Genomic DNA, 8,131 nt, shown 5'->3' on the forward strand with positions numbered 1-8,131 from the left:
TGCCGACGTTTGCAAAATCAAGAAATCAGAGTAGTAGACTTCTGACCAAATTGAAGAATTTAACACTTCTATACCTTATTTATTGATTTAGATTTTATTTTGGAAATGGCAATCTTTAACAAGTAGCTAAACCAGTATATGTGCTTTTCAACCAGTATCGTCACAGCATGAAAGTCAGTCAGTTTCAAGACTGTTACGAGGTGTAATCTAATGTATAAACCAATTAGATGCCCCCAGAAAACTACAGTCGCTAAATAACCAATAAACAATAACCTCCATCAAATGCTATACCAATGTACCAGTGTTAGTAGCTGCTCCCTGTACTATGTGAACATCCTTATTCTATGTACACAGATGTAATTAAAATTGTAATCCTAACGAACAAAAGAAATGTAGTTCAGCTTTTCAATGTTTCATGTTTGCTGTGCTTTTCTGAATTTTTATGTTGCATTCAAAGACTGTTGTCTTGTTCTTCTTGTGGTGTTTGGATTCTTGTGGTGTGTGCTTATAGACACAGGGTAGAATTAGAGACAATATTGGATGTACAATTCCTCAGGAGATTACAGTAGTATATTCTATTCCTTACCGGTAATAAGGTTCTTCCTAGTAATAATTAAGAGATTGAAACTCCAAACAAATACTCGTTATGAACAGATACACACTGAAATCATAATATTTTCAAAACAAGGGATAATTTCTGTAACAGTTTATTATAGAATACCAATGTATAGCTTAGAAATAAAACTTTGAATATTTCAAGATTATAGATAAGTCTAATTTTTAAATGCTGTAAATATAGCTTTTATTCAATCATCTCTCAGATGTTGTTATTAACTCGCTCTGTGTTGTTGCAAAACTTTTTTGGTGCGGACAAGTTTCCAAAACTATTGCTACGTTGTGTGCTTTAAACAAAATAACAATGGGCTGATGCTTCGTCAGCCTCGTGCTAGGAAAAAAAAAAAAACTGTGTATCTATCATTAGCTATATGGGACTATATTGTAGATTGTGTTTTCTCAGTAGAGAAGTGACTGTAGTGTGATTCTAGGTAAATCATCATTAGCAATTCATTCAGATGGTCAATAACTTGAAATTTATAGCTGTGATAGGAGTTCAGAAATTGGCACATCCCTTTTGAAAAATGTCAAAAAAAAAAAATACAACTCCTGGGAAAAAGGTGCTGATTCTATAAGATTATTTATATATGTAAGAGTGCAAAAAAAAGTTTATTTTCCAGAAAGTTTGTGCAGGGTTTAAGTTGCTACTGTTCAAGTACACTATATATATATAAATATATAATATAAATATTGTTTTTGCTGTATCACATTAAAGAACTTGGGCTTCAGGGTCAAAAGCCAATCGACTAGAAGTATACAAAAACACACAAAAAATGGAGATGTGTTAAAGGCACACGGTGCAAACTTTAGTTTTCGTTTTCCGTAATTTTTTGGAGCTGCAAAAGAACAAGTATCTCAAGACTGTAAAAGCATTACCTGAAACATAGCTAAAAGAGAAAGAGCTGCACGGGCTTTATAATGTTGTTCATCTTAAACCTTGCTGGAGAAGAGTTCTTTCAAGACCACTTACTTAATGTGAAGTGTTGGGAAAATTGCGAAGGGTGTATGTTTTAGCCATAACGATTTAATTTCTATTTTTGCTTCATTTTTTAATTTTTTCTTATTTAAAGCAATATGATTGTGTAACTCCCAGAAGTTACACATTTGTTTCAATCAGATCAGATTGTTGTATTTATTCCACTATTTTGCATTTAAATGATAACATAAAAAGATATAAAAAATTAAAACTGCTATTTTTCTTATAGAAGAGAAAATGGGTGTTGGTGATTGTATTTTAATTATTTAAGCGTCTCTGTTTACCTGCCTAGGAAAACATTTTATGGCAGTCTTATCGTGCAAAGATCGCAAAAGGACAAAAAAAATTAAACTGCTTATAATAATCCAGGAGTTGCATAATAGCCAGTAGTTAAAAAACGAAACAAAACAACAAATAAAAACAAACATGTCTATAGCTGTAGATGGGCTTCACATCTGTATAGCAATCAACTGTATATTTTTGTGATGTGTATCATACCGTGTGCTCCAACCAATGTCCATTTGTGTAAATGTATTTATTTTATATTGTATATATTGTTAAATGCAAAAAGGAGATATGATTCTGTAACTCCAATCAGTTCAGATGTGTAACTCAAATTATTATGCCTTTCAGGATGATGGTAGAGCAATATTAAACAAGCTTCCACTTTTGATTGCTTTTATTTTATTTTTTGTGTTGTGGGGTTTTTTTTGGTTTTATTTTCTTTTTCGGAGAAGGAAACAGAGCAATTAGCATTACCTTTTGTTACTTCCATTCAAAGAGGAGCCAGCGTTATCACTTCTCCCTTAAAGTACAATATGAGTGTAAATAAATGCTATATAAAGCCTTGTCAGAATGAATTCCAGTGTGGTACAAGACATTTTGCATACTCTTAAATATGCAAAATGTCTCATAGCACATTAGAATGCAGGCTGGCAGGCCTTTATATAGCACTTATTTAATCTTAAAGCATCTTCGCATCAACCCGCATTACTCAAAATCATTGCCTCTCTGTCAATGTCATAAAAGAAAACTTTCCCACTATTTTAAGATCACATTAATATCATCTAGAAGTACTTATTTGCTTTCTCCATCAACAACGCGGTCTATCATTCATTTCCTACTGCAGGAGACTGCCTTTGTGTGTTCTGGGTTAAAAAAAAAAAAAAAAAAAAAAATCTGTATTATTTGGTCCAGCTTTTCTGAATGGAAGTAAATAGCCACCGGAGCAATAATATAGATCGGTGTTAATGAAGAGCGCTGATGAGTCGTCAAGATCCAGGGGGTTAAGCAGCACGGTTGCAAACTGGCACTAAATGGCCTCTCGGCCTTTTACCTCTGAAAGGCTGCAGCCCCCTCAGTCGCGGGGGGTCAGCCCTTCTTTCCTGTGGACCCTTCTGGAACCATCACAGAAGTGCTAATGTGTGCTTTTCTTGCTTTTTAGCCTATCTTGATAGTATTTTGTCGTTGTGTTTGCCCAACGTATTTCGCACCTTCGCTGCCGGCCGTTCTCTGGAGATTCTGGCTGATGGCACAAAGGCAACTGAACAGGACGGTGATGCTCGGGGACGGGAGTTGTTTCGGCCAAGCTACCGGGGCAGCGCCAGGGGCTTTCTGTGCTTCGCACTCTTTCTGTGGCGATATGCCTGGAAATGGGAGGCCACCTCTTCCCTCCTACCAGTACCTTCTGTGTTTTAACTATCCTAGGAAATGGGGGGGGCGGGGAGGAGGAAAAGGAGCAGCAGAACAATAGAAAGAGGAATCCTGCGGGGACTCTTCAAAGGAAGCCAAAATTAGTTTTTAGTGTTGACACTGCTGTGCACACGGCATACGTACGTACACGCGTACGCACGCCTGCCCAGAACTGGGTTCCCCCCCGCTTTTTTAGGGCTCGAATTTTGAATTGTTGCAAAGTACCTCTTCAAAGGAAAACGCAATACTGCACCGTAAGTTAAAAGTGAAAAAAGCGGTGGTAGAAATTTTTACACGCAAAGGGGAAAAAAAACCCTCATAAAGAGTAGTACTTCCTCAGAGAGTAGTCTTCCTCAACATGTGATTGTCTCTAATCATCAGTTAAAGTTTTCACATACAATTAAAAAATTGTAATTAATATTTCTGTACCGTTTTTCACGAGAGGATCACGAAGCGCCATACAATCATACATTTAGCATCATAGAAGAGAAAATACAGGGAACACTGAGATGAAGGCACTTCTAGGGATGCAACTCTGCAGAGTTGTTCTGGGTTTTTTCTTTCTGCCTTCTCCCTCCACTGTCTGCAGCAAAGCCAGGACGGGCACAGAAATCCATCGGAGATGTTTTGGTAGGCAGAAATGTTTCAGTAGGTATCTGTGGGGAATTCGGCTAGGAGCGCAAACGTCTCTAAACTATGAAAATAGCTACTAAATCTTTCAAGAAAATTAAAAAAATGGCTTGGGGCGCTGGCATTCATAGCTCGACCAACACCTCCTGCTACAGCTCTCAACTGCTGCAGCCCCAACCTGTGGCTGCAGCAACACCGCTTGGCTAAAATAAGGAGATCGGCAAACCCACAGAGTCTTCCCGTTGTGGTCATGGCTTAGCTCAGTGAAACTAGACGTTGACTGACGTGGTTTACATCGCCCTTCCCCTCCCCTACTCCCCCCCGCCCCAATAAAAGAAGCCATCCCAGTGTAAGAGCACGGTTTTGCCACGCAGGTGCTTGTTTGACAGCCGCCTACCCCTACCACCGCGCCAGCCTGGCTGCGGAGCGCTCCGCTCCTCCCACGCTGTCGCACTGGCACCCGTGCCCGCTCGCAAGCTGGCCGATGCCGTCAGTACTGATGCAAAAGGAAAAAACGCGTCGCTTGCTGAGCTGGCTACTAAATGGCATGGGGTTTCTGACGGGCTGCGAGTTTTCTTTGGAGCTTTGCGTCCGAGTAATCGTCTAACTCGATGGAATTTGGGCTTTTTGTTTGGTTGGCGGGGTTTTTTGACCTTGTGAGTTCACAGTGTGAAAAGGTCCGGCGAACGCCAATAAAAAGTAGTCTGGTGTGGCCCCTCCAGCTGATCCTTTCTTAGAGAGAGAAATGGCATGAAAATCATGCACCATGCTATTACACATGCAGGTACGTGTGCTTCCTAATACACAATGCCAATGCGGCTGAAATACTAACAGAGGTTAAGTATGTCAAAAAAAAACAAAACCAAAACCAAAACCAAAACCAAAACCAAACCACCAAAAACAAAACAGAAGAAAGGTGGACTGATTCTGAAAGATAACAGAAATGGAAATATTGTCCTCAGTAGGACAAGCCCCTGTGCTGTGCACCTTTAAGTGTCCTGCTGCAGCATCACCTGGTAATACCCTACTGGAAAAAAAACCCAAACCCTAAGCACCAAAACACCTGGGATTTTTTTTGTGTACAGGCTTTTGCAGCAGAACACACCTCTCTCATTTTTTTAACATTACCTGTCCTGGCTCCTGCACTAAACTCAGAATGGGACAGCTTCCATCTGTTTTCTGAATTTTTTTTTTCTACAGCCTTTGTTTATTTTCCTTAACAGCTTTTTTTACTTGCACCTTTCCTTTACTTTGCATTTCATCTCTCCTGTGTAATGTAGGTCTCTGATTTCACATGGCACTTTGCTAATTACTATATCCTCCGTTATCCAGCCTGCCTGCTGTAGCCGCCTCACAAGGAGTGTATTTTTCCTGTCTGATAAGATGCTGATTCTGTGGGTATAGGTTGTCTCTAACACATAGACCACAAACTTCCTCCTTGTGGTTGCTATTAAAGAAGAAGAAAAAAAAAAAGTAACAATAGAAAAGAATATGGGTGCATTTATTTGCTCTTAACATTTTTATTCACAAGTGTTTGCGTCGCCACATCCCGGCCATACTAATCGTTAGTATTTTGTTAAGATTAAAGGCCGCTCTTCCTTAGTGTTCAGATTCCCAAGCCTGGCTCCTTACAATCTCCGTTAATATGAAAAAGCAAGTGGCGGTAGATTGATTACACGCAGGCTCTTATTATTAAGCAGAACAGAAAAGAAAGGAATTTCAAAATATAATCCTCCGTTCCCAGGAGTATTTGTCTTGTTCTCCATGAAGTTAAAGGTCTGAAATAATGTGCCCATCAGGAGCTCAATGTTGCATGTCCATGCCAGTTGGTCCAAGGGCTTGTTATGATGGTAATGACCTGCTGAAACGTGAGCTTTGATGGCAACAATACAATTGCTACCAGCTCACCCGCTGGGAGAAATATTTTATTATTGTCAAATGCCCTCCGCAGAGATTTGTTTTGCCTGTTCCTGTTTAAATTAAATTCAGAGCAGAACTGCATTATTATTTCTCTAGAGTATATTTGAAATAAACAACTAGTCTCCAAATTTAGGATTCCTGGTTAGTTTAAATTTTCTTATTAGCAGAAAAATTACAATAGGTGACAACATAGCTGCAGGAATATTATTATGGCAGCCATACAAGAGATTTACACACTGAGAGCATGGCCTAAAAGCACGAGAACTCCCTTCTACTTTACAAATGCCAGCCAAATTAATAATTAACTGTGCCATAAATTCTCCAGCCTTCAAGAATGATGTCAATGCTCTTCTGTGTCACACTAGAGGAATTTTGTCATAAGACTAAGTGGTGTTCTTTATAAAGAGCGTTACTTATATGTAGAAAGCGGCCCAAGAAAACAGCCCTTGCCACTCCATATTACAGCAGCTCGGTGAACAAGTGACAGCAGGACTTCAGAGTCATTTACTGCTGCTTTCTCAAGGCAAAACTCTCTCCTTACGCCTGCGAAACAGAGCAAATTTTGTTCCACATTAAATGGGCCAGATTATCTCTTCCACAAGCTAAAGAGACAACACTAAATCCCAGCTCATGTAATTTCCTTCAAAATTGTTCTGCTCGGGCTGGGTGTTCCCAGGAGCACCACCAGCAGAATTATCCAGCGATTCAGCTGTACTTAAATTGGCAGATGTCGGAGATTTAAGACAGTCCCGAAGCCTTAACACAAATCCTTTACGTCTGTACTGCCTCGTGGCCTCTCCTCGCTCGTCAGCCGATGCCACCGTTGCTGCCCGCTGCCGAGCAGCTGATCCCGTGGACCGGCAAGCTGCCGGGCAGTGCCGTGATTGCCTTGTTCAGGCCAGCACCGAGAGCCAGGAGGGGGGCAGACGACGTGCTGCTGGTTTGCATCTCTGTTTTGCTAAAAACAGGCTGTAACCCCGCGTTTCTCATTCATGGGGCCTGGTTGTCCGCTCGCTGTTTGCCTTTTTCCCTGTCTCCTCAACGCTCAGGCCAGTGAAAAGCCGCTCCATCTCAAGATTGGGTGATTTTTGTACCCTGCTTTGCTGAAAGATGCTTTACCCAGAGAGGCACTTGACTAGTGCAGGGCAGCCATCTCAGCATGGGCAAGGCAATACCTGTAAGCTACCGGTGCGAGGGCAGGTTATCTGCCCCCCATCCAAATGTCAGACATCTACTAGAGGAGCTACCACACTCCTGAAGACGGAGGACCGCGTCCTGGGGAGGTGAGGACTGCCGAGTTCGCTTCCCCTCCGGCGATCCCCCTTCGGCTGCACTTCCCGGCCTCTTGCACAAGCTGCCAGCCGCTCACACCAGCTGTGGTCTGACCGGCAGAGAGCGGGGGCCGCTGCGGCCAGAGCCATGAGCCGGCGTGGATGGGGCCGGCAGGCTCTACAGGCTCTCCTCGCAGGCAGCACAGGCAAGGTTTGCAAACTACAGACATGCACCTGGCTGGCTGCTGGGGAGCCTGCTGCAGTAGCCCCTCAGCATGCTTTTTAGAGAGAGAGTTAGAGGGTAAATGGCAAGTGAAAGGGGTTAAAAGAAAAAAATACTTTTAAATCGCAAGTGCTTTATGAATCGCGCTCCTAACACTCTCCAGTTCAATCTACCATGCTCTATCTAATTTCACAGCTTCATTGGGAATGTCCATAAGGTGAGGGACTGGCAGTAAGAGGAAGTCAATAAGGGCACGATTCTCATACCAGGCTGCGAAGGAGTCAGAAGTGCCAATATGACTTGCTAACTTGGGCTTAACTTGGGGTCTATAGGGCTCCTCGATGGTACCGAATGGAAAAACTCCATAGCATCCTCAGTAGTTTCCTTCTTCACTGCCAGCCTGATTTAAATTTAAAAAAAAAACCAAAACCCCAAACCAAAAAACCAAACAAAAACCCTGGGTCTGAATTCCAGTGAGCATCTCTATTCTGACACAGCAGTGCTTCAGTCTTCCCTAGGGCCTGCAAGCTTACTGCCCCATGGACTTGCTGAGTGCACAGGTCTCTCTCCTTACCCACAGCTGAACCTTCACTGAATATTTTGTCCTTTCCTACGTAACAAAAACATCTTAATGAATCAGATGTCTACAGCCCATCGAGGCTGAGCTGCACAGCTTAGTCACAGACATGGAATAACCTCCTCAAGCAGGGGCTGAATCCCAGATCACGCCCACGGTTTCCACCTCAGTGAATCTGGGCAGGTCGTTCCCACTCTGCTGTGAAAGCTCAGCATAATCGTATAGCA

Source organism: Pelecanus crispus, chromosome 3, assembly GCF_030463565.1.
Source record: "Pelecanus crispus isolate bPelCri1 chromosome 3, bPelCri1.pri, whole genome shotgun sequence".
NCBI classification, from domain to species: domain Eukaryota; kingdom Metazoa; phylum Chordata; class Aves; order Pelecaniformes; family Pelecanidae; genus Pelecanus; species Pelecanus crispus.